The sequence below is a fragment of the Podarcis liolepis genome, assembly GCF_965112155.1.
Source record: "Podarcis liolepis genome assembly, chromosome: 7".
Lineage (NCBI taxonomy): Eukaryota > Metazoa > Chordata > Lepidosauria > Squamata > Lacertidae > Podarcis > Podarcis liolepis.
In genome coordinates this window covers 66,181,462-66,207,171 of record NC_139561.1, presented here as the reverse complement: position 1 = coordinate 66,207,171, position 25,710 = coordinate 66,181,462, and the positions used below count along the sequence as shown (strand labels likewise).

The window sequence follows — 25,710 nt, the reverse complement described above, 5'->3', positions numbered from 1 at the left end:
TTGTTTCACTTTAATGAGGGATGGAAGAGAATTTCGTCTAGTCCACATTTACAGAGAGCTTCAGCTCATTTTGACATTTCTCTCTACTTCTTTTTTAAAAATCACTTATACTAAAACTGAAATAAAATTCTGCACAAACTTTAAATTGTGTAAAATTGCATATTTTCCGATTTCAAAACTTGTCAAAAACACCTCCACTGTTAGAGGCAATATGTTTCTGAACACCAGTCTCTGGAAACCACAGAAGGGGAGAGTGCTGTTGAGCTCAGGCCCATCTTGTGAGCTTCCCAAGGGCATCTGGTTGGCCATTGTGAGAACAGGATGCTGGACTAAATAGGCCACTGGACTGATTCAGCAAGATCTTTGCACATTCTTAAAGTGAACTGACCTGACTCACAGTTCCCAAACTTAAAGCTGGATTAGAACACAGTTATCAATCAGATTGCACAGAACTCTGAACTCTGGGAATCAAAACTCTGTGAGGGGAATAGGAGGCCTCCCTAACGACTCTCAGCACCCTTAACAAACCACAGCTCCCAGAATGCTTTGTGGGAGTCATGAATGTCTATGATTGCTTTAAAGGCATGGTGTGAACATGGCCCTGCCCTAAGCATACAGCAGCAAAAAAGGCCCCCACACTAGCCACTTCAGGCTGTGAGCAACTAAATGACTTCTGATGTTCAAAGGGTTGTTTTTTTAAGAATGGACGAGTCAGCGCTGGAGTCCTTGGACTGCCCTGTAAGTACTTCTGTTTCTTTATTTTATATTTGCGTTTCTACACAGACCCTAAGGATCCCCCCTTTTAAAATCCACATGGAAGCATGTACAATCGGGATGTACATGACCAAAATGGCCAGTCCATCCCTAATCTCACCACAGCGAGGAGGACTACGGTCAGGTGCCTTCTCGGCCTGTTTTCTATGTGCTGCTAACCGATTATGGGCAACTTCAAGGCCCCTCTTGCTCTCCCCTCTTAGGAGTCCCTTCTCTGTAAATCAGATTTAGGCCCAGCAGCCTTCAAACAGAGGATGCCGTCAGTAAAGTAGGAGACAGTGCCCACCACCCTGTTAATTATTCTGATATCTGCACCCCAACTCCTAGCATGTTAAAATGGCAGGGGAAATGTGTGGCACCTGAAAAGGTTTTTTTGAAGAACCCTATTCCCTCCACAGAGCGCCTGTTCTCATAGCAATTTTAACAACCAATTTGCTTTCCCAGAGAACTCTGGGAATTGTAGCTCTCTGAGGGGAATCGGAGGCCTCCTAACAGCAATCAGCACCCTTAACAAACTACAGTTCCCAGGATTCTTGCGGGGCGAAGCATGACTGTGGTATGATAGTGCCTTAAATGAAGATGGTTTTACACACATGTAAGCAGCGTGAGTTTCTCTTGAGTCACAAACCTACACCTACAAAAATGGCCCTGAGAAATAGCGCAAGTTGCAAGTGACTGCCGGCAGACCTTACGGCAGTACCAATGGAGCCCTGGGCAGGAACAGAAAGACGTCTCTGTGGCCAGAATGCCCCTTTGCAGAACCAACGTCAAGCTGTTGGCGGGTATCCAGCAGTCTCTACAGCTGCCAGTTCTTTGGCCGACATACCACACCAGAGTGATCCCGAAAGCACTCCACAGTTGGCAGGCCTGACGCGATATTTCTTTTGGAGCAGTTCCTTTGCTTGTTGGCTGGCACTAACAGCTCACAGCCTTTCCAAGCCTGCTAAAAGGGGCTGAAATCTGTGTTTGCTCCGTGGAACATCCTGTGTTTGGGGAAAAGGACCATCAATAAAGTGCTCTGAACCTCTGTCCCACAAAGGCCCCAGGCAGATTTGCTGAACATTTTAGCATAGTGATGTATGTGTATGACAGTGTGTGATGAACAGCAGCATTTATTTATGTTATTTATAAAAGTATTTATATACCACCCTTTCATAAAATATCAGGGCAGTGTACAGCAATATAAAAAAAAAATTAGAAAACAAAACTTTAAACCCTGGCCTTTGGTCAGCGAGTCAAAGCAGTTATATATCCCAGCCTCATCTTGCTCCCACCAATTCAACCAAAAAGGAGTGGCAGCGGAAAGCTGACTTCTCCCCTCCTTGCCATAAAGAATACAAAGATGTTACTAAGAACTAGTGCCTGAGTTTTGTTTATACTCACAGTCCGTCAGTAAAACTAGATCAAAAGTTGCACTACACTTTGGAACCCCTGCCTATTGACACCAGGCAGGCACCTTCCCTCTGCTTTCTTATGGCACCTGGTTAAAACATTTTTGCGTAGGCAAGCCTACCCAGGCATGTAGAAGCTACGTGCATTTTATTTCTTTTTAGCTAGTTGATTTTAATAATCTTTTGAATATTGGACAGCTGAATCGTAATTCGGCATGTCAGAGGGCACTGACATTCACTAGCCACTCTTCTTGACACCTGCTTGCTGCTCACTCACACAGACGTTGCAAGGCCACCACAGTGCATTATCTCAGTTGAGACCTGTTGGGGGCTGTATTCTAGTAAAGCAGGAGGGCCAGAAGCCAAAGTGGGCAGGGCCAGAGAACATGGTGAAAATGAAGCGCGCGCGCGCACACACACATGTTATGAGGCTTTTTGGTGGAGAGGTAGTCTGTATGCCTTGTCTCCCTTCTGATTCCTGAAATAGCCAAGCTAGCTTCCTAGTGAGGCAATTGCCTAAGTAAGGGACCATTAAGTGAATAAAGAAAGCAGAAAATGGGTTGAGGGCTCCTTCCTCAACTGGTTGGTAGTTAGAAAAGGGATGAGAGCTGAGTGTGGAGTGATGTAAGCCAGAAGCAAAGCAGCAAGCTAGGAAGCAAGCAAGAGAGTCAGAGCGATGCTTGGTTTCTGTTTAAATCCTTCTTGCTGCGTTAATGCTGTGAACCCTCCATTGTAGGCTCAAACTGTGGATATGTGTAAATAAACCTTATATAAGACACCACTGTCTGCACTCAACCTCATTCCAAAGGAAACACAAACTCTGGTTAATTCCACCTGGAACCCCCTGGAATCTCACACTGCTCGGAGATTGGGGTGGCATGCAACAGTACTTTATAACATAGCTTCTCAGGCCCAGGAGGAATTAATACTCTTGTCACACAACTACAATATCTGCTTAACAGAATGCATTCTGCTTCCCAACCCCTGCCCTTTCAAACAGAGACAATGATTCATATTGATGGCACCCTGTATAAATGAAGAAACAGGTATGGACAGATAAGCCTTTTTCCATACTGTGTCACAGACTCGATTATAGTTGTGGTCCATCCCATGTTTTGCAGATTTAAAAAATGCATGAAAACCCCACATTTAAACTGCATGCATTTAACTTCCATTTTATCTGTGTGCTTCCCCTAAAATGTTCTGCTTTTCAGTACATTTCCCCCCAAAAAATTCCTCAAAAATACAGTTTTGTGCACCCTCCCCCAATGAAATTGCATCATATAATTCAGAGAAGTGTATAGTCTGTGTGACAGCTGTGTTCTGATCCACATATAAATCCATTCCTGACAAATTAGATCGGTTCGCCTTAAAATGCAGACCAAACACATTTCACCTCCATCTCTGTGAAGAAACAGCTCAGCTGCTCCTGCCATCAGCATGCAAGACTAGGAGGGATTTCTGCAAGACCCAACATCCCTGAGGAGTGTCCTTCCCTGACTTGTACTTGTAATAATCTGTGGCCTAATTCGAGGTCTCGTTGAGCAAAGGTAGCTGTGGACAGAAGTAGCTGGGCCAGCCTCACTTTTCATGCATTTTAACAGAATAGGAAAGGACCTGAAAAGAACCTAAATTCTTTCCCAACCATCACAGGCCCCAAGGAAACTACAAGGATGTAGGCCGCTGTTTGTTTGACTGTTCCTTAAAAACAAAAAGTACAGAAAAGGAGCGGAAGTGGTGAAACCTCCCTTCTGGCTAGCTGTAGAAGCACCAATGCAACAAGGTGAGGTTTTGCTCAGAGGCAGGTCTGAGAGAGCAGACATTCTTAAACTAAGAGCATAGAGCCTGATGGATCAGGCCAGTGGCCCATCATGTCCAGCATCCTGTTCTCACAGAAGCCAGCAAATGCCTGTAGGAAACCTGCAAGCATGAGCTGAGAAAATCCTTTTGTCTGTCCTGAATCTCCTGCAATTTTATTGGGCACCCCCAAATTCTAGAATAAAGGGAGTCCTATCAGGCACTTTAGGCTGATTGACATTAGACCCTCCAAGTGCCCCTATTTTTCAGGGCCAGCTCCAGATTTACAGAAGCCGCTCTGGTTTCTAATTTGATCTTGGAATGTCCCGCTTCTCCTTAGGATGTCCCTGTTTTCATAAGAGAAATGTTAGAGGCTATGGAATTATCTGAACCCCGAGCCAAGGAGATAAGTAACTATATAACCTTTAGAAGACAACTGAAGGCAGCCCTTTATAGGGAAGTTTTTAAATGTGTAATGCTTTATTATGTTTTTATATATGTTGGAAGCTGCCCAGAGTGGCTGGGGCAACCCAACAAAACTGTTGTTGTTGTTAATGTTTTGCCATGAGAGCAATTTTACCTTTACAAGACCCTCTTCATGCTGCCAGTGCTTTCTCTGGGTGGTATTCCACTTAAGTTTTACTCATGTTCATTGATTTCAACGGGTCTACTCTGAGTAAAACTCAGTTGACTACCACCCTCTGTTCTTGCTCCCATGTACTTCACTCAAAGTAGAGGCTTTATAGCCTACTATAGGTTACAAAACCCAAATCCATGAGGCACAGGAACCGTAAGCAAAACTCACATACCCAAAAATATTTGGGGCCTGTATCAAATTACAGATAGGAGCAGATGGTTGTGCAAGTTAAGAGCAGATGGAATCTGCAGGAGTAATGTGGATATTTAAGCATGCCCACAGCTCAGTATGTGCTTTTGCTTTAGTGGAACTGTATATTTCGCTCCAAATCCTATTTTGGTCAGAATCTGGCAGTAACTGTAATTATGACATTGCTGCAAAGTGAAAAAGTAAGGCAGTAAATGAGCTTAGACAGAGCTGGTCCCAATGGGGAGCAGAGGTGATGAGTGTAGGCAGATAATCTTTTTTGACTGCTTTTTTTGCTCACTTTTTCTGAACTGCTTTGTTGGGACAGACAGGTGGAGGGGTATCATCTGAAAGCTGAGAGGGAGTGTGGTGTAGACCTGGGAGACCAGTGTTCAAATCCTCACTCAGTCATGAAGCTCAATGGGTGATCCCAGGCTAGTCACTCACTCTCAGCCTGACCCACCTCACATGGTTGATTATGAGGATAAACTGAGGAATCACAGACACCACCTTGAGCACCTTGGAGGAAAGGTGGTGTGTAAATATAATAAAAATAAAGGAGCACACTTTATTTGGGGAACCTGCATGCAAACATCCAAAGCCCTTCTCCCTGCCGATTCCTGGCCCAGAGGAACAGCATACTAAAAGAGAACTGTTTTGTTCTCTCTCTCTCTTTTTAAAAAAGCTTGTCTACTGTCTTCCTTTCTAGCTTCACAGCATTGTCAATGTCAAACTTAGAATTATTGCAAATTCTAACCAAAGTAGAATTTGGGGTGAAACATGCAATCCTACAAAATTCGAAGTGCATTCTGGAGTTAGGAGCATGCTTAAACATTCCCATTACTCCACAGATTCCATCTGCTCTTATTTGCACAGCCATCTGTTCCTATCTGCGAAGTCACGCAAGACCCAAATCTTCTTGGATACGTGTCTACTTCACCAGCAGTTACTGTGCACCATGGGCTTCATAGTCCATGACAGCTTTGTCAGAAGCTGTTATGCACCAAACCCTCACAGACCTATTTGCATGCCCAGCAGCCAATGTCCCACTGAGAATAGTGGGAAAGACTACCATGTTTCAAGACATGATAGGTCATGAATGAATGTGGACCTACAGAAATGAGCATGGCTGCAGGGTGAAGGTACAGCCAAGAGGCAGAGCAAGACTTGGGGAAGCTGGGACTGAGGTGAAGATCCCAAGGTGGGAAAAGAGAGAGGATGCAAGGAGACAGGTGGGGCAAAGCCAGATGGAAGGGGGAACTGGGGCCAGAGTTTGCTCACCTACTCAGCTACAGCCTATGTTTGTAGACACAGATCCACCCTTACTGTTACTATTTTGTGTTCATCCTGCTAGCTGATCTGAATCAGAACCCAACTTCTGAACAACTAGTAATAGTAAAAATATTCCTATAAATATTCTTAGTGCAGCATAAGTACAAAGGCTCCCTCTTTACTTGTGCTTTGATGGAACCTGTTTGCTAATACAGTTCCTTGGACAAGAGGAGGTGAATGGGGGACGTTTAAAGCTTTCCCCCCTTTGACAGATCAACCCCTGACAATAGTTGCACTGTTAGGCAAAGTTCACTCTGGAAAATTGGATGGGGCTGCTTCCCAAATACGATTGCTCTTCTAGCAGCTGTCACAGACCACCCCCACCCGCCAACCCAGGAAACTGCCTCACCATGGTAATGGAGCATGGGGTCACCAGCTGTGAAACTGACCTGCAGTAGATGCAGGACAGACCAAACAACAAGAACCCTGCATCTTCCACAAGTTCTAGTGATGGCTGTGGCTTTAAGAGAAAAGGACTAGACAAATTCATGGAGGATTACTGGTGGCTATTTGTCACAATTGCTTCAGTGGAACTTCCACGCTGAGAAGCAGTGTATCTCTCTGAATAATGGATGCATTGCTTTCATGCCCTGTATACAAATTTCTGGGAGCCTACATAGACAGCAATTATTGGAAGCAGAATTCCCCTGGATCCTTGTCCTGGTACAGCAGAACATTTCTTGTGTTCTTATACAACTAAGTTATGCACTCATGCAGAGGAAGATTGCATGTCTGAATACTTATCGTGGAGAAAAGAGGAAGAGGGGAATCACCTGTGCATAGAAAGAAAGTGGCACCATGGAGGAAAACGTGGGGCAATGGATTCTAATTATATATATTCTTATAAGATTGGGAGCAGGGCAGGAGAGGGCCAAATGGATCTAGGAGTAGTGCTAGAAATTGCTTTGGTCTTAGCACAGATGCCAAGTATTTCTCTTTAGTTAGTGAGACTGGCTGATGGCTCTCGATAGCTGGCCTTTCTCGAAGACTAGGAACTACATCCGCTTCCCCACCCACCAGCAAAGGATGAAGTGATCTAAATGTCTCTGTGTGAAAAAATACAAAAATTTGAGGGGGGGGGGTCCTGAGAGTTGAGTTTGGCTTTGTCAGCATCTTATAGTACCAGCTGGAGTGCATGTGGGTGATCTGCTGGAGAGCTTATCCGATGCTTCCATCCATACTCAACTAGTATATCTGTAAATCAACCCAAATATTACTAAGCACCAACAAACCTCAAGGGACCTCTTTCCAAAGGAAAAGAAACTATTCTCTGCCCCAAAAAGCATCTCACTGCTTGGAGAAGTGGGGTAGGCATAACAATATAATGTGGCACTATGATTACAGAACACCCAGGAGGGTTAATAATGCATACAAAAGTAAATAAAAATGGGTCATGGAAGCCAAGCGAGTGCCAGTTCTCATTTTCACTGTTTCTACACTTACAGGCACATGGGGGAAAGGACATGTGCTCCAGTGTGCCCCACACTCTTGGGCAGGGATGGCTGCCCCTATGCTGCAAAGCACCACTTTAGCTAGTATCCCATCAGGTATCTTTGTGCCATTAGACTGTTTTCCTAACAGTGAGCTATGGCTGCTTCTGATCATTTAATAACAAAGCAGAATTGATGCAGCTTACAGGGCAGGTGTGTGCATGAGACAGAAGTGAAGAAACAGTCTGTGCAGAGACATGGGGCGGAGGTGTCACTGTTTGCAGTTGCCTTGTGAGAAATGCAAGGGGACCATTCCACATCTAACCCTTTGTCTGCACATATCATCTCCCCAGTAGGGATGGGTGAAGCTGTCAGTTTCAGTTTCTCCCCATTTCCCATATTTTCCAATCTTAAGTTCAGTTCTCCGCATTAGTTTGCAATGAAAAAGAAAAAGTCCTCATGAAAATGCATCAGCATTTTAGTACAAATTTCTCATAATATACAATGCCTGTGTGCCATTTTGCCTGATACACACTTTTTGTGGAAAACCCTTTCTCCTAATATAACACATTTTTTGTACACTGTTTCATGCACTCTTTGCCCTAGTGTGTGCATTTCTATACACATTTGGCTGGATTACAAAATTCGGAGAAGGGCAAATTTAGAAAGGTGGCTGTGTTTCCATTCGTGCTTTGTTTCAGAAGGTGCAAATTAGGTCGATTCAGTTTTAAGTGCAAACTAAATCAAATTTCTCCTCCATCCCTAATTCCACCAGGCATATTTGTGTCATTAGAACATTTCCTCAGAGGTGAATTCTGACTGCTTTTCATCGTTTAATAGCAACGTAGAATTAATGGCACTGAGCAGGGGAGCATTAAATATAAACAACATTTCCAATAACTATGAGAAAACCTCAGGTTTGTGGAGAAACATGGGGGAAGTCGCTATTTGAAATTGCTTTGGAGAATATGCAAGGGGGCCACTCCACCTTCAGCCCTCTGCCTACACACCTGTCGCTTCCCCAGCCACTTTCTGCAGGGGAAATACTCTGAAAGACAGAGGTCAGCAGGGAGGTGATACTACTGTATACTGTGGGCATATGTTCAAAAGCACCAGATCTTCTCTCCCCACCACCCACAATTAAAATACTTGACTTGACCCTGCAAATCCTGGTCACTTGCAAGAAAGCTGAGGCTCAGCAGGGCATCCGAGTGCAATCTTCGATTTACAGCCGCTCTCGCTGGGTCATGCCCTGGCCCTCATGTGCTGGCAGACGTCTGAGCATGTAGGGCAACCTTCACAGCATCTTAGGACAGGAGTGGGGAGCAGTCCCCAACCAAACATCATTAGTCATCATCATCATCACTAATTACCTGCCCTCCCTGTAAGCTTCTGTGGTCCGAAATATAAGGGCAGAATGTGAAGGGGGGGACAAAGATAACATACAAAAATGCATTATGGTAGGGGGAACTTGTTTGCAAAAGCTTGTGCATTAAAGAAACTACATTCAAAAATCGGTTTGTAAGGAAACATTCACACCAAAATGCGAATGAATTTTCATTAGGATTTCTCCCCCAAATATCTGCAGAAATGTGGAGAACTGAATTTATATTGGGGAAAAACTGAGAAACATAGAGAAGCAAAACTGACAGATTCATCCATCCCTAGTGCCCTCCCATTTCTGGAAGGAGGGCATATTTTGGGCAAGAGTGACAGAAGTCAAGACCAAAGTTGCAGGGAATGTAGCCAGCCTGTGTATCTTACTGTAGCTTAGCCTCAAGCTTACTGTACAAGCAAGCAAGGGACTGTGGTACTTCAGGGAGTGGGATACCTAGATCACTTTGTGGTTGTAATTTGCTACCCGATGTGTGTTTTATAGTAATGTTTTATTGTTTTTCTCTACTTGGATCATGCACCAATTCGTAGTTTTGAACTGAAATGAGTACAGAAATAGTTTAATTAATAAACAAAAATTTAAAATTATAGCACTCCTCAATGTAAATCAGTGGAAACCAACACTGTGTAGCCCAGATGTTGGACTACAACTCCCACCAGCCCCTATACCGCCCTTCACCTGTAGACCTTGTGTTATTGTCAAGTTTACCTAGGGAAGCATTTGAACATGCAATCTAATCTAACCCCTTCCCAGGTCTTCGAGAATGCAGTCCCATAAGGACGGCACCATGCACTACCCCTGCACCCCTTTATCAGCCTATTCTCTGCACTCACTTAGGGTACAGTTGGCGCTGGTTTCCCCAGGGCCATCACAGCCAAATCAAACTCTAATGGCCATGCAAACGATTGCACACCTCTGAAAGAAATAAAAAACAAATTGCAGATTGCTGAAGGGGAGAAAACATAATACTGGGGAAATGGCGTTATTTATTATTTTGCCACAGAAGCGAAGTGGGAACATGGCGTTTTGCTAACTCAGGTGGGGATTCTCTGACCCGGCAAATTCCTTTGTTGTACATGATGGATGGATCCCTGTCAGTGCTGAAACCTGATTATGTCAAGGGAAGAGTCTGTGAAAAAAACCCACAAAAGAGGAGGGGCGGGGAGAGAGAGAAAGAGGAAAATAAGGACAATTCCTAAGCGCTAAGGCTTGTATCCAGCTATGTTTTACTCAGAGTAGCCCCACTGACCTACATTAGCAATTTCAGTAGTCCAGGTCTGAGCAGGACTAGCACTGGATATAACAACGATGCTGCAATCCACTTACCTGGGAGAAAGCCCCACTGAGTTAATAGGACCTACTTCTGAGTAGACATGGGTAGGATTGCAGCTTAAGAAAGGGAAAGGGTCCTGACTTTTGTAGTCCTGTGCATGCTTACTTAGATGCAAGACCCACTGAATTCCACAGAACTTGCTCTCGGGTAAGTGAGCATACAATATGCACCGTATATCACTTTCTGAACCTTGGACTTTGGGAAGTTTACAATACCATACCATTTCCCAAAAAGACTGTAGGTTTTGGGGGGGGGGTTGGGGGGGATAGAAACTGGGCTGCAGTTCCACCTCAATCCTCATTAGTACTTTCTGGTGTTAAATTGAACTGGGGGAAACCAGTGTGCTCACCCCTGGAATGTGGCCCCCAGAAGGTTCTCTCTGAGAGATGCGGCCCTCGAGGTGAAAGGGTTCCTTATCCATGGGATGCAAGATGGTAGAGGCATTTTGGCTCAACTCTGGTTTGTACAGCAAGTAAGAAGAATCTGCATCAGTGTGTTCTAGTGATAGGAAGAAGCTCATGGGTATGAGAATAGAAGCATTAAGAAAAAAGAAGTATTCCCATTTTTCACCTGTGAGATGCTGTAGGGTATATGGACGGCCTCACCACACCTCACAGGTTGTGTCTAGCAACAGAGGAAACCTGTTTTTCAAAGTTAAGAAATAATTTGTGTGTCACATACGCAAAGAAATATACGGAAATTGTTGTTCGGTAGGAGCCTTTAAGCTGCAAAAGCCAGTTAAAACTCGATTAACCTGGCATGACTTCAAACTGCTTAGGAAAGCTAATTTGGTTGGTTTTTCACAGGACAGAGAGGTTGCAAAGTGATGCATATCTGGTTTGGGAATATTCACATTTTCTGCATGGCTGCCTCGTCATGTGAAAAAAATGATGGCAGAAGAGACCATAGGCCTTGTGGGTAGGGGACGTCAGACAGTTCTAGTGAAAACAGAAAAGGAAGTGGAAATTGCAGTAGGCTGCATGTTCATATGTGGTCCAGAATGGAAATCGGAGAAAGGAATATGACTGGCATTCGTTCACACAGGTTTTTTTGGTCAGGTCCGCAAAAGATATGTAATTAATGGCTTTTTTTCATGCTGTTTGGATGTTTCCTTTGCTTTAAATAGTTACATAACTTGTGTTAAATAGCAGTGAGCAAGACAAACAATGAAGTTTTTGGCTGAACTCTTGAGTGGTTCAGAAGCTCCAATTTAGTGCAATTCAACATGAACATATCATATTACACCAATTCTGTTGCAACTACAATGGCTGCTTGTATGTTTCCAAGCTCAGTTCAAAGTGCTGGGGGGTTTTTTATGTATAAAGCTATTTACAGCTCAGGAACCCAAAATCTTCCAGAATTGGTAAAAAGGTACCTTTATCTCAGTACTGTATGAAACATACCCAGGCCCTTGAATCTTCCTCTCAGGTCCTGGAGGGTGGTGACAAGGGAGAGGGCCCTTTCAGTTGTGGCTCCCCATCTATGAAAGGCTCTCCCCAGTAAGATTCACCTGGCACCTTGATTCACATAGTTTCAGTCTCAGGTTTTTGATAAAGATTATGTTGTTTTGTTACAAGTGCTGCCAAAGTGTCCTGTGGCTGTTATGGAGGTTTTTTTTGTTCTGATTTTATGGTATACAGTGGTACCTTGGGTTAAGTACTTAATTCGTTCCAGAGGTCCGTTCTTAACCTGAAACTGTTCTAAACCTGAAGTACCACTTTAGCTAATGGGGCCTCCTGCTGCTGCCGCGCCGCTGGAGCACGATTTCTGTTCTCATGCTGAAGCAAAGTTCTTAACCTGAGGTACTATTTCTGGGTTAGCAGAGTTTGTAACCTGAAGCGTATGTAACCTGAAGCGTATGTAACCCGAGGTACCACTGTAATGTATTTACACCTGTGATGTCAACCACCGGAAGCCTTTGGGTAACAAGTCACTAATTCCTGTCTTCTTACATCCCTATTTGTAGGTCAGGAGATGTGTGGGGCTCTTGAGCATCCCTCATCAGGGTCCCTGCCCAAACCCTACCAGCTCTTTTAATCCAGGCCCTATCAAACAAAGCTGGATCTACACATGCAGGAGAATGAGATAGCAGAGTCCTAACGTGGCAGAACTGTCTGTACCACTTCAGACTTCAGAAATAGAACCACATTTACCCTGCATGTAAAAAATAAATAAATCCTAGGACAGGAGGAGGAGGAGGACTGGACTAGAATCTTTCTGCCAGATGCGCCAGACTAGTTATTTGCTTGCAGGGAAATTATTTGTTTATCGTATATTATGAGAGAGCATTAAAAATGGCACCTGCTTTACAAAGCAGGACTGTACCATCTCACTCTACTGTGAATACAGATGTGGCCTTAGCCACAAACTCAGTGGATGGTTGTAGGGTAGACAACCCACTGTTATCTCAGTTTCAGCCTCTCCAAATACACAGAAGGGATAATAATACTGAGTCAATGCAACAAGAGGGAGCAAACAGCTGTAAAAGGCATGTAAGATAAGTTTAAACACATCTGTCCAGAAATCCTGTATCCTTTATTCCCAATGCATTTCACACTTTGCTTTTTAACTTTACAATGAAGCAGATGAGCTTCTGCTCATCTGTAAACACTGACTCGGTGTTTATGATTAAAATAACCTGAAGCTCTTACCAGTCAGAAAGCTTGTGTTGACTGTGTAAATCACAAGAGTTGCATATCCTCTAAAATTTCGCTTAAGAAAACAGGGGCGCTCATATATGTGTAACTCTCTTATTCTTACACAAAGATTTACTACTTTAGAACACACACACACGAGTGCACACTGAAATTAGCTCTCATATCATTGTGTGTTAGTTAACTACAACCATTCCCTTCTTCAAAAAAATAAGAACATGTAATCTAACAATTGCTCTTTTTTATTATTATTATAGAGCTTTTGTTTTTATTATAGAGCTGGTGGAATCTGCAACAAAACATTGCAGGGTGGAGTGTGCCTGCTTAAGGTGCCTACCAGCCAGACATGCCCTCTTCAAGGGTGCACCATTCCGTTCCCCCTCTTTCCTGGCTTTCTGTCTCCCTTCCTCCAACAGACACTCTGACAACAGGCATTTTGTAACCACTGGGCCTGCTTAGGTCTGTCCATTATTCCTGGTAAGGTTTATTCTGAATAAGGACAGGGGAGAAATGTTATTCAGTTTGCATTTGTCTGGAGAAGTCAAACCATAAGCTCTGGTTTGCACATGACACTAAAACAAACCATGGCTTGCAGCATGGCTGGTGCAGCAGCAGCAGCTTGACCAGGGGAGGAGCTGAGCAAGTGTGATTTTTGCCCTCCCCCCAACTTGCTCGTTCATACTGAGCCCTGATTTGATTTAGTGTTAGGCCAATATATGTGAACAAAGTGTACATATTTGACGCAGGTATTTCCAAGGTTTCAAGGGCTTATGCCCTTTGAACGTAATTCTGTGCTACACATAAAGGGAGATCATATGGACTTCATGGCATAATGCAATCCAGGTTCCCTCACCTTCCCGCCCTCCCTATGAGGAGGCTCAGATGCATTAAGACGCAGACTGGGAATCAAGAAACCCCCATCTCAGAAATATCTAGTTCTGGGCCAACAGGTCAGTCTCGTTTAATCAGAACTCGCTTTCTCTCTGCCTGGAGATTAGTGGCTCTTGATTTGATCCAGCCTGCCTCCTTGCAGAGCAGGCTGCGTATATCCTAGAGCAAATCTATTGGAAGTGATGTTTTCATTAGAAAGCCATATGGCGGGCTCTTAACTACAATTCTGCTTTCTGCAGGTGGTCAGACAGAAGGTAGGCAAATCTGCCTGGTTTCTCCTTTCCGAGAGACCGGCTGCCACGGAAATGATACCCACGCCTGTATCTGCAAGTGAGGCCCAATTAGCAGGAAGAAGACTCACCAGGGACTCTTCAGAAATAACTCGCTCCTTCCCCTCACTGGTAATTCCAGAAGACTTCCACCCCCCAATAGTCATGTCCCCAGTCATTTGCCCCAGCTGCACTGCACTGCCAATGACCAGAGCGGGGCTTTCTATCCCTTTGGGATCCCCTGTGAGGTTTGCAGCACCCTTATCACACTCCGCAGTTGAATCCTCTTTAGCACAAGAAAGCCATGCCCTTTGCAGGACAAAGGGCTACCAGCTACTGCCTGACTTTCAGGAAGGCTGTAGCTCAGGACTAGAGCAGAAAGTCCACAGTTCAACCCCTGGCATCTCCATGAAGGGCTGGGAAAGGTTGTTAGCTGAAAACCCTGGAGAGCCACTGCCACTCAGTGTAGACCATACTGAGCTAGATGGACCAATGGTCTGACTCTGTACAAGACAGCTTCCTATTATCCTCATGTCAAGGAGAGGGGGATTTGCGGCCTGGAGTTAGGGATGGGGAAGAGATTTCAGTCAGTTCATATTTAAATATGAACCTACCTAATTTGCGCTTCCTGAAATGACACACAAACCGAAACACAGTTGTCCTTCAAAATTCAGACTTCTCCAGATTTTGCATTGCAGTTCTCCAGGCCAAGTGGTGTGTACAAAAATGCATATACTAGGGTAAAGTGTGCACAACAACCTATATTGTAGTGAAAATAGCTGTAGTGAAAATTGCATTGTATTAGGGAAAACAGCTTTGCAAAAATGTGTGTGTCAGGAGAAATTTGCACTAAAGCAATGGTGGATTTTCATGAGGTTGTTGTTGTTACTATTGTTGTTGTTGCAACTTATGGAAATATGAACAACAAAATTTAAGATTGGAAATATAAGAAACTGAGAGAATCTGAAACTGACAGATTCACCCATCCCTACCTGGAGTCTGTGCGGAAGGGTGTGGAACGTGTGGCAGTAGCTGTGGCCTTCAGTCAGCAGGGAAAGAGACCTGAATGACGTTGTCAAGACTGGGTGGCTGCCATTTTAGCACACAAGAGGATGTGTGGAGGGTGGTGTTCAGCAGCGGCACATGGGACTGAGGCTCAGACGTGGGGAGTTCTGAGTAGCGGTTCAGACCTAGAATGGGAAGCTGGCAGTTTGGGGAGGTGTTGGCATTGATGGAGATTTGGGCAGGCAAGATATAATGGCTGTTCAGCGGCACATTCAGGGAGTGTATCATCTGTGTATACGTGTACAAAAACAGTATAGCTGTACACTCATATAGTAATTTGTATGTAATGATCAGTGCATGTCCTGTCTGTGTACCTGTGTGCATAATAGATAAGCTGGGCTAATGAACGGCTGTTATACAACTGTTATACATGTCTGGAAATAAGAAATAAGAGCTCCGTGCACAACCCTACTTAGAGCCTGAAACCACCTGAGATTATATCAACAATATAAGCTTATATTGGTTTCATTCCACCTTATTTTTATTTTTTATGATTTGATTTATAAGTACAACGAACAACACACACACACACACACACACACATTTACTACATACCGGCTTCTTTAACATATGTTTGCAGTGCTGTTCAGCACCCTTGTGTCACCCTGAAACCCTCCTCTTGCTCTTTGGTACCATTTTTCTTCTTCTTCTTTGCCCTCACTGTCCTTGGCCTCACTTGCTCTTGTTGCCATCCCATCCGATTGACAAAATCACATGGTCTGCCACTGCCAATGATGTGACGATACTCTGAGTAACGTGGTCCCACCACTTTACGCTCATATGGAAAATCTGGTAGGTTGTTATTGCCAAACAGACTAAACAGAAGCAAGGGCAAGTGAGGGCAAGGACGAAGTTTAAATAGAATGCCGAGAAACAGTAGTTAAAGAAAGAAAAGAGCACCCAAACAAAGTAAATGTTCAGTGGGGTTTGGGGCAGGGGCTTCTTTGAATGTGTATATTTTGAAGTGAGTATCCTTGGTGCAAACTCTGCACAAAGTCCACCAGCTGATGCACACGGAAATGAGGGACGTGTGATAAATGGAGTTTTAAAGCAAGAATTAGTGGCCACACAGTACTTGAAAAGCCTCACCAGCAAAGAAAAGGGCATTGCTCATATTGATGCTGTTGATCTGGCAACTGTTTGATGACATATGTACTACATTAACAAACGGCATCTCTGTTCCCATCGTAACATCACCGAGCGTCTCAGCTCTTGGCAAGACAATCGCTCATCTCCTCTTTGCAATGATGCGTCTTTGCCTCCTCTTGGGCCTTTCATGCAAAGATACACAGATATGAAAAATGCACTGCCAGGCGTGCTTGGGCCTAATGTACTGAGATGTGAATCAAGATGCAGATGTTTTCATTAATGAGTGCATCCATTTTCTTGGCATTCCTACAGTACCTCTGCAGACATTTCCTTGGTTATTTCTCACATCTTCACATCTAGGGTCCAGAGGGGAAATGCCTTATGGTTTTTTTTAATTAAAAAACACACCTAAGAATAGCTCTAAGGACCAAAGGGGCTCTTGGAGCCAATGAAAGGACACCTCCAGATTTCTCAAACTGGTGGTTTCAATGGCAGTGTTAGCACATCACACAAAAGCGTTGTTTTGTGCAACCTGCAATAGCAGGAACAAGCCACAACAGGCCTTAGACTCAAGCACTCTCCTTCCTCTCTTCTGCTCCCAAATGGCTGAGGGTGGCAGACTTAAGTAGGTGTATTAATGTTCTGTGGCTGCTTCCAGCGAGTCCTATGAAGAAAGGCTGAAGGAACAGGACATATGTGGCCTGAAGAAGAGAAGACTGAAAGGGAACATGAGAACACTCTGCTAATGTTCAGCCAGAAGAGGGCAAATACATGTTTTTTGCTGCCCAAGGTGGAGATGGCCAAATCTGTCCATTTCGCTTTCTCTCAGTTCCTAATTTTTCCATGCTTTAACTTCAGTTCTCCACGTAAGTTTTCATATAGAATCACAGAATCATATTTTATGAAAAGAAATTCCTCATGAAAAATCAGTGCAAATGTCTCCTAATATGATGCGAGTTTAGTGGTAGGAATTTCTCCTATACATTTTTGCATGCATTTTGGTGAAACCATTTCTCTTCATCTAAGACATTTTTGTATGTTATTTTCACTCATATAGACGCACTTTGCACTAATATATGCAGTTCTATACACACATTACTTGGCTGGAGAACTGCACTGCAAATTTTGGAGAAGTGCAAATTTCTAAAGATGGCTGTGTTTCGGGAAGTGCAAATTACATAAATTCAAATTTGACTGTGAATTGAATTGAATTTCTCCCCTAGTTGCACCAAATGCGCAGATTTCTAAAAAGCTACGGCCAGAGGCAAAAGTTAGTTTCACAAGGGCTGCTTGAGGGGAGGAAACCGCAGGCCAAAAAGAAGCAGACACAAATCTACCTGAGAGCTCACCAGGGGGAACTTCCCTCATCCCTCTGCTGAGCAGAACAGCTGACACAGATCCCTACCTCAGGTGTCTCATTTGCACTTCAGATTTAGAGCTAGTAAGAAATGGCATGGGGCCCTTCTGAGCAGCAATACAAACCCGTTTCTCACTTTATCCATACCCACATAAATGAGAGAAACCCTTGTCTCACCGACATGCTCTCTGTGGATGCCAGAAGAGGCAAGGAAGGAGACTGGTAACAACCACAAATAACAGCTTGGTAGTAAGTAAAGGTCACATTTGTGGAGTCCCTGGAAAAAAGGCAATGTGCATGGGAAACAAACTCTTAATCCGCTTTTCAAATGTAAGAGCTCAAACCATGCTGAAGTGAGTCCCACTGTGTTCAGTGGGGTTTCTTCTCAAATCAGGGCACACAGCTTTTCGAAAGGAGGGAAAGGGGCTTTGATACTGTGCAAAGCTGGGAAGAAAATGACTCGGCAGACTTGTGCTCCTGGCAAGTAGGCAAAAAGTAGTCCATGTGCTTTGCAACTACAAGCGTGCAATTTTCAGGATACAAGAGCATTTTGAAGTTTGGGGCTTTAAACTCACGTCGCCGTAGGGCAGGTTTTGCAGTTCAGAAGTATTGACTTGATTTGCATTCTTCTGCTGGATTACTCTTAATGCCTTTTGTATGGACAGGACAGGTAATGGATACTATGAAAACTATTCTTAAAAAATACTTGTAAAGTAAACAAAAGATGATAAAGAAAATGGAAGGTGAAATTTCAGTGGCGTTACTAAGAATCAAATACAGAACTGTTTCCATGGGAAACAGCGTTTGTGTTTACCTGTGTGTTAGTTAAGTGTGTGCAACGGTGTGTGGATCTTGCCTCACCCACTACTGGAATATGCCCCCCCAACAACTTTCCACAGGGGTAATGTGGTCCAAAAAAGGTTCCACACTTCTGGTGCATAGGAATGGTGTTGCCTTCAGAGTTGTTGCCCACCTTTGTCTCTCTGGCTTCTGAATCTTTGACTTCTGTAAGTGTACCCCCCCCTTCAAGGTTCCCTTCAGTTAATATTGGCCTCCTCGCTGAATAAACAAATCCAAGCATGCAGCCCTCACTCTAAGCAGTGCATGCACAAACTTACTTCTCCCACATCAACACCACTCACACGAACACCAGCACTCTTCCACCAAGGAAAAATATATCTGTGCCAAAAGAGAAAGGGAGGTTGAGATGGGGAAGGGAGGCGTGGGGATGGGGGAAGAGTGGGAAGCTGGGTGTCAAAACAGGAGGAGGGGAAATCCAGCAAGGTGAATGCTCATTTTAAGAACAGCAGCAAACAAACAAACAAACACAATGGATTATACTGAAATCTCAGAACGACAATTACCGAGCGCGAGGCTCGGCTGACGCGATGGGGCGAGGACCCATTTAATAATGCATGAGGCGGCGAGTGTCTTTGTGCTGCTTCTGCCGATGCCTCCGTCATGTGGAGGAAATGAAAGGGAAAAAAGCCCCATCACTTCAGACTTGCCTTTAATTAATTCCTTGGAGTATGAGAAGGAGCCTAAAATAGTTACCGAGATATGTTGCCACTGTACTCTGGAGAAGATGTGCAGCCTGCCACCAGGGCAGGAAAGCGAAGGACAATCCCTGGGCCCTGTCTCTTGCCAGGAGACCCAGACACTGGGGTCTGGCAGGGCTGAGATTTAGGAGAAGGATGAGGTAGGAAGTCAGTTTGGGTCGTATCCTAATGCAAACCTACCCAATTTGCATCTTCCCCCCCCCCCAAAAAAAGGAAAAATCTGTGCAAACCAAAATGTAGCTATCATTCAAAATGTGCACTTTTCCAAATTTCACAATTTTTCCAACAATAAATATACAGAAAAATGCACATGCTAGGAAATGCGCATAAAAATCAATGTTAATGAAATTTTGCACAAAATGCTTTTTATTAAGGGAAAGGTTTGCAAACATGTGCATATTAGACAAAAAATACGTGCAAAATGGGTATATTGAGAGAAATTCTGGCTTAAATGCTGATCAAATTTCACGAGGACTTGAAAAATAAAGAATCACAGGTCGATGCAAAAAGGTAGTGGACTGAACTTAAGACTGGAAAAAATGGAAACTAAATTTGAAAGATTCGTCCGACCCTAGACAAGAGTATTGGTATCCCTTTCCACAGCACCTTACCAGAATGTTGGGACCTAGTATCCTATATGTCCCCCTTGGGGGCAGGGACACAATGCACAGTCACATGACATGTCATTTGACCTCTAAGGCCTACCAGAGCCCTTCAGAGCTTCTGGGGCTGATGGGAGTTGGAGTTCAGCAACCTGCAAAGGTTCCTCACACCTGGGTTAGCAAATAGAAGTTTATATGGTCCAGTCAATGCCCTGGCTGCTGCATTCTGCATTTGTTAAATGTTTTATCCTTATTTGTTTTAACTAAAGCTGCTTTTGAAAGCAGTGGCTGGTTCATCTGGACAGCTGGCAACCTAAAACCAATCTACTTTCCTGTATCTGAGAAACACTGAACAATGTTTCTTCTCTCTCTGCCCCCACTCCCCATTCACGCTGCCATATACAATGACCCCTGATTGCAGCTTTCTCGTAACACACACGACCATATTCCCAGGCCACTCGGTTCCTTCCAGCCAAACGGTGCCACCATAAATGCCCTTGCCCTTGGTTGCTAAGAAGCCACAGGACCTTTGTCACCTCACCTTCATCCCTGCCGCTTGGTCGCTGCACTGCAGCCCCAGAGACCAGAAACAACAAGCAAACGGGATCTCGCTCTCACACTCTCGCTCTCTCTTTCACATGCACAGCACAAGATGAATTGGCTTCTCTCTCCTGTTCTGACAGATACATTATCTCATCTGGCTGGTTTCACAGTCCACAGGAGAATCGGGAAGTAAAGCTTGCTTTGCAATTAACTGATTGCAGCCTCTCTGTGCAGAAAAGCAGCAACCAGGATGGAGAGGGAAGCAGTAGGCAAAGGGTGATTCCCTCTTGGAGGCAGGACTGGAGGCTTCCCAAAAGCAAACCATTTATAGTTGAAATTCTATGCAAGTTTACTTAGGGGTGCAGCCTACTAAGATCTGTTCAGAGAAGACCCATTGAAATTAATGGACAGAAGTTAGTCTGCTTTGAGTAGGACTAACATTGGCTATAACTGTTAGCCAGAAGTAAGTCCAACTGTGTTCAGTAGGGCTCATTCCCAGACAAGGGGCCACAGGAATGCAACTTCACGATTAAGCCATATTGGCCAGCCTTCCTCAACCTGGTGCCCTCCAGGTGTTGCTGGACTGCAACTCCCATCATCCCTTGCCACTGGCCATGCTAGCTGGGGCTTATGGGAACTGGAGTCCAACATTTGAAAGGCACCAGCTTGTGGGAGGCTGTCTTAGCCTGTGCACCCTCTCGAAAAGATGGTAGAAAGGCTACTCAAAAGCATTTCGGGAACTTAGTAGGGTGTGAGAAATTACAGAGCAGCACCTATCTGATAGCAAACACAAGAAATAGTCTCTTGTGGTACCTGAAAGACAAACAGATTTATTGTAGCTTTCTAGACTACATCCCACTTCCTTGACAGCACTCAATCTATCTGATAAAAGAGGCTCTAGACTGCCGATGTAACAATTCACCTGTGAAGCCTTTGGAGACTAGGGATGGGGAAGATATTTAATTCAGTTTGCATCTGAAGGCAAACTTACCCAATCCATACTTTCCAAAACAATACGTGAACCAACACAACATCATCCTTAGAAACTCACATTTATCCAAATTTTGCACTGTGGTACTCTAGCCATGTGTTCTAAATATGTTCAAAAATGCATGTGCTAGGATGAAGCATACATAAAACGTCATTTATTAAGGGGAACTAACATACCAAAACTCTTTGCATTGGGAGAAATTGCATAATTTTGTAAGCAAAATTGTGCATGATCGAAATTCACATTTAAATGTGGGTGGATTTTGGTGAGAACCTTTTTCTATTTAAAAAATGATGTGGAAATGTGGAAAACTGAATTTACAGCTGGAAAAATGAAAGGAACAAAAGTTGACAGAGTAAACCACCCCCAATTTTGACACAAGACACTTTCTTGGTCCACTTGGGAAATATTCCAGCCTCCTATCAGAGTATTCTCTTGAGGTGCCACCTCTCACAACTTAATTATCTCCTGTATCTGATAATTGAGCTCTGTGCCTCTGTAGGGAAGCCTAACATGTGGTGAGGCTTTACCCTTTCAAAGAATCCTCTCGAGACACTCCCAACAGCTATTTGATAACCGCCTTTATGATGATGCAATGCCTTCTTTCCCCTATCTTCTATCACTTAACCTGCCAGTATCTCCAGATTATTCCTAAACATTGCCAAATGGTTCCAAGGCTGCTTGACCCACACCTCACTGCCCAATGGTAGAGCTGGCCCCATCTCTCTCGCATTCCCCCCACCACACACACAGTTGCTGCAATAATTATGTAAGAAGAGCCTGCTGGATTAGGCCAGTAGCCCATCTAGTCCAGCATCCTGTTCTCCAAGTGGTCAACAGGATGCCCCTGAAAGCAGGACCTGAGTGCAACAGCCCTCTCCCCTCTTGTAATTCCCAGCAATTGCCTCTGACTGTGGAGGCAAAGCATGGCCATAATGGCTAGTAGCGACAGATAGCCGTTACATCTACAAATTTGTCTAATTCTCTTTAAAAGCCATCTAAATTGGTGGCCATTACTGCCTCCTGTGGGAGCATGTTCCACAGTTGACAATGCACAGTACAAAGCAGTTATTTTGTTTGTCCCAAATGATCCAACATTCATCTTCACTGAATGTCCATGAATTCTGAGAAATGGAGAATAGGAGGCACTGCTGGTCTCCTTCCACCCCTACAGAGGAAACGGTGGGGGCTGCCCTTCGGGTCTGCTGAGCTCTGCACCTTCCCAGCATGATTCAGCATGGGCCCATTTCCTCCTGCAACAGACTTTGATTCCCAGTTCAACCATTGGGCAAGGCTGATTAGATTCCCTGCCATCCCGTTCCTGATGTAGATCTTCACTCCCCACTTTTTCTGTGGTAGACAGGATACCATTTTGAGGTTTGCCTCAGGTGCCAAAATGTATGGAGCTAGCACTGGGCTAGTTCATACATTCTGGTGCTCCTCTCCCTTTTGCAATTGTGCATGAACCTTCTGTTTGGAGCACTCACCTCACACACAGCATGGTGGTAGGGTGTCTTACAGTGCCCATTTGATACCAATGTCTTTGTCTCCAGTTGTTCAGACATCCTGGGCCCTTATAGCTTAATCCCACTCTATTGTTCTCTCATGATGTTGCAGTGGAGCCTCTGAAAACTCTGACAGAGCCCAAGACTACGTGATCTCCAACAATCTGACAGACGCATTTTCCACCCTCCTGCGTTCACAGGAAACATTTGGTATGTGCAAACATTTATTTGGAGGTGTAACATTTAAGGCCTGAAAATGTTTGAAAATGCAACCTTCAGGAATGTGGGGCCCATAAATCAGGCTCATTTACCCTCAGAATCCACAAGGGTGAATTATTTCCTCACAGCATTCAGAGATCTGGTGATGGTGCAAGCCCTAAAACATCCTGAGAAGTTTGATTCAACATTATAGGGGGCGTGATGTTTTGCTGTGCCTGGTGAAGAGGCAGCCCCCTCTTTTAGGTTCTCCTATAGCCTAGAAGTAGTGAACAAAAGGTGTTTTAATAAAAAGCCCATTAACCTGCTCTTGAGTACTAAAGCTTTCAAAAGAACGCAATGTGCCTCTTCATAACTGGGAACCTCGATAAGGCAATGTTTGCTAAGTTAACAGTTCCACTAAGTTCAAGGTGCTGGTACTGCTGTACAAAGCCCCATACAGCTTGGGATCTGGATACCTAAAGATCACCCTTTATAAACCCAACCGATAACTGTACTCTGCAGGAGAAGGTCCATTCCCTACAATGCCGGAGTCAGGCCTCTAGCATGGTGGCACCTTTGGAAGGCCCCCCCATTACATATTAGACAAGGGGTTAGCAAACGTTTTCAGCAGGGGGCCGGTCCACTGTCCCTCAGAGCTTGTGGGAGGCCAGACTATATTTTGGAGAAAAAAATGATGCAAGAGCACCACAAGCCCTGGTGGCTACTTACCTGTGTCGTGTGAGTGGCAGGGGCTGGCGGCGGAGGGACGATGAGCAGCGCGCGAAAGGGCTCCAGAGAGGGGCTGCTTAAAATGGTGGCCCCTTGAGCGCTGCTGCTGCTGCTGGCACAAACAAAGCCCAGCCCCCTTCCTCCTCTAGGCAGGACGGGGAGAAGCCAGGAGGAGGGAGGGAGGAGGAGGTGCCGCCGCCGCTGCCATGTGAGGAAGAGGGAGGGAGAGGGGAAGAACGTGCGTGCTGGCGATCCACACAGTGATTCCCGGACTGTCCGCAGGCCAGATCCAGAAGGCAATTGGGCCCGATCCAGCCCGTGGGCCTTAGTTTGCTGACCCATGTATTAGACAGTCACCACCTCTGTTGTCTTTTGGTGCCTGCCTGGTATTGAATCCCTTCCTCTTTCAACAAGCCTTTAAAGCTTGTTGTATCCCAGTCTGCATCTGCACTGGATTAGAATGATTTTATAACTGAATTTGGTTTTTATATCTGAAACTCTATTTTTGAAAGTGCATTTAACAAAGAAACCCCATTCCTCTCCTCCTACCTCACCCCGCCCCAGACATTCCATGCAGGTTAGCATGTTCCAGTTACTTAAGTAGCAGGTAAGCTTATGAAATACTTCATGCTGTTGGTTTTGATCTCTGTCCAGATCGAGCGTCTCTTCCATGTCTTCTTAACAGGTTATTCCAAAATGAACCATGAGTTGATGGTGGCTACACTGTTTATTCAACACATAGGAAAAGACCAGTACTAAACTTTTTCAAAGTCATCCTTGCTTTTTGTATTCCGCAGTGCTCCAAGTTCTCTCTTTGAGGACTATATATTAAAAAGATTTTTGGTACTGGGATTGTTGCTGCCTCACTCACTCAGCCCCCCCCCCATGGCCTGATCCAGCAGACTCAACTTAGGTTCTTATGTCCCTAAGTTGTTTTGTTAGTTTTTCCATTTGGGCTACATTCCACAACCTCTCCCATTGTGCCACTAAATTCATGTTGGTAGCCATCTCCCAAGGTTGAATAATTAGCAGTCTAGCGAAACTGCTTTTATTGCTGATGGTTTTTTTTATGGATAAGCACTCTCAGCTGTTTCACAGAAAGGGATTTCTGCATAAAATTAAATAAATAAAATACATAATTTAGTAAACTGACCACAACAGTTTCTAAAGAATATTTCATAGAACATTTACTTAAATTTCACCATAGACCTGCTTGCATTTATCGTGGAATAGGGTACAAGTCAAAAACATTCAGCCACTCTTACTGTCTTGAAAGGTGTTCATGGCAGGGTGAGGAAAGCAGCATGGATTTAGATCCACTCTGGATCAGGCCAAAGGCCCATTTAACCCACCATCCCATTCTCACAGTGGTCAACCAGGTTCCTGTGGGAAGCCCACAAGCAGGGCAGGAATGCAAGAGCTCTTCCACTTGTGTTCTTGAAATATACTCAGAGTCGCAAAGTGTGTTCTCAGTACATAACAGTTCTAGTATTCAGAAGCATGCTACCTCCAGCTGGAGGTAGAACCTAGCCATTGTCTCTATTAGCCATTGCTAGACTTATACTCCAGCATCACTCCCAAAATTACAAGAAAGTGTAGACTGCTACTGGTGAACAGAGATAGGCCACGTGCACACCATACATTTAGAGCACCATTATACCCACATTTAAAACCCTGTTACGCCACTTTAACAGTCATGGTTTCCCCCAAAGAATCTTGGGAATAATAACTGGTTAAGCCATACCCTCCAAAATTTCGCAGATGAAAATAGGGACATTCTAAGGAAAAGCAGGACATTCCGGGATCAAATCAGAAACCGGGACGGCTTCTGTAAATCCGGGACTGTCCCTGGAAAATAAGGACACTTGGAGGGTCTGTTAAGGGTGCCAAGAGATATTAGGAGACACACACACCCCATTCCCTTCACAGAGTTACAGTTCCGAGAGTTCCCTAGGAAAGAGGGAGTGACTATTAAACGACTC

The 25,710-nt window shown here is 44.4% G+C and overlaps 1 protein-coding gene and 1 long non-coding RNA gene across 2 annotated transcripts in view; one reads left to right on the top strand and one right to left on the bottom strand.

The window, feature by feature from the left end:
* Positions 1-25,710, bottom strand: part of EXTL1 (exostosin like glycosyltransferase 1) — a 62,196-nt gene that overhangs the window by 26,887 nt on the left and 9,599 nt on the right. The gene's annotated exons all lie outside the window — the stretch shown is intronic.
* LOC310710851 lies at positions 391-24,614 on the top strand. Its single transcript, XR_014528274.1, has 4 exons — positions 391-738; positions 14,061-14,222; positions 22,914-23,011; positions 24,414-24,614. It is a non-coding gene; the product is annotated as an uncharacterized lncRNA (long non-coding RNA).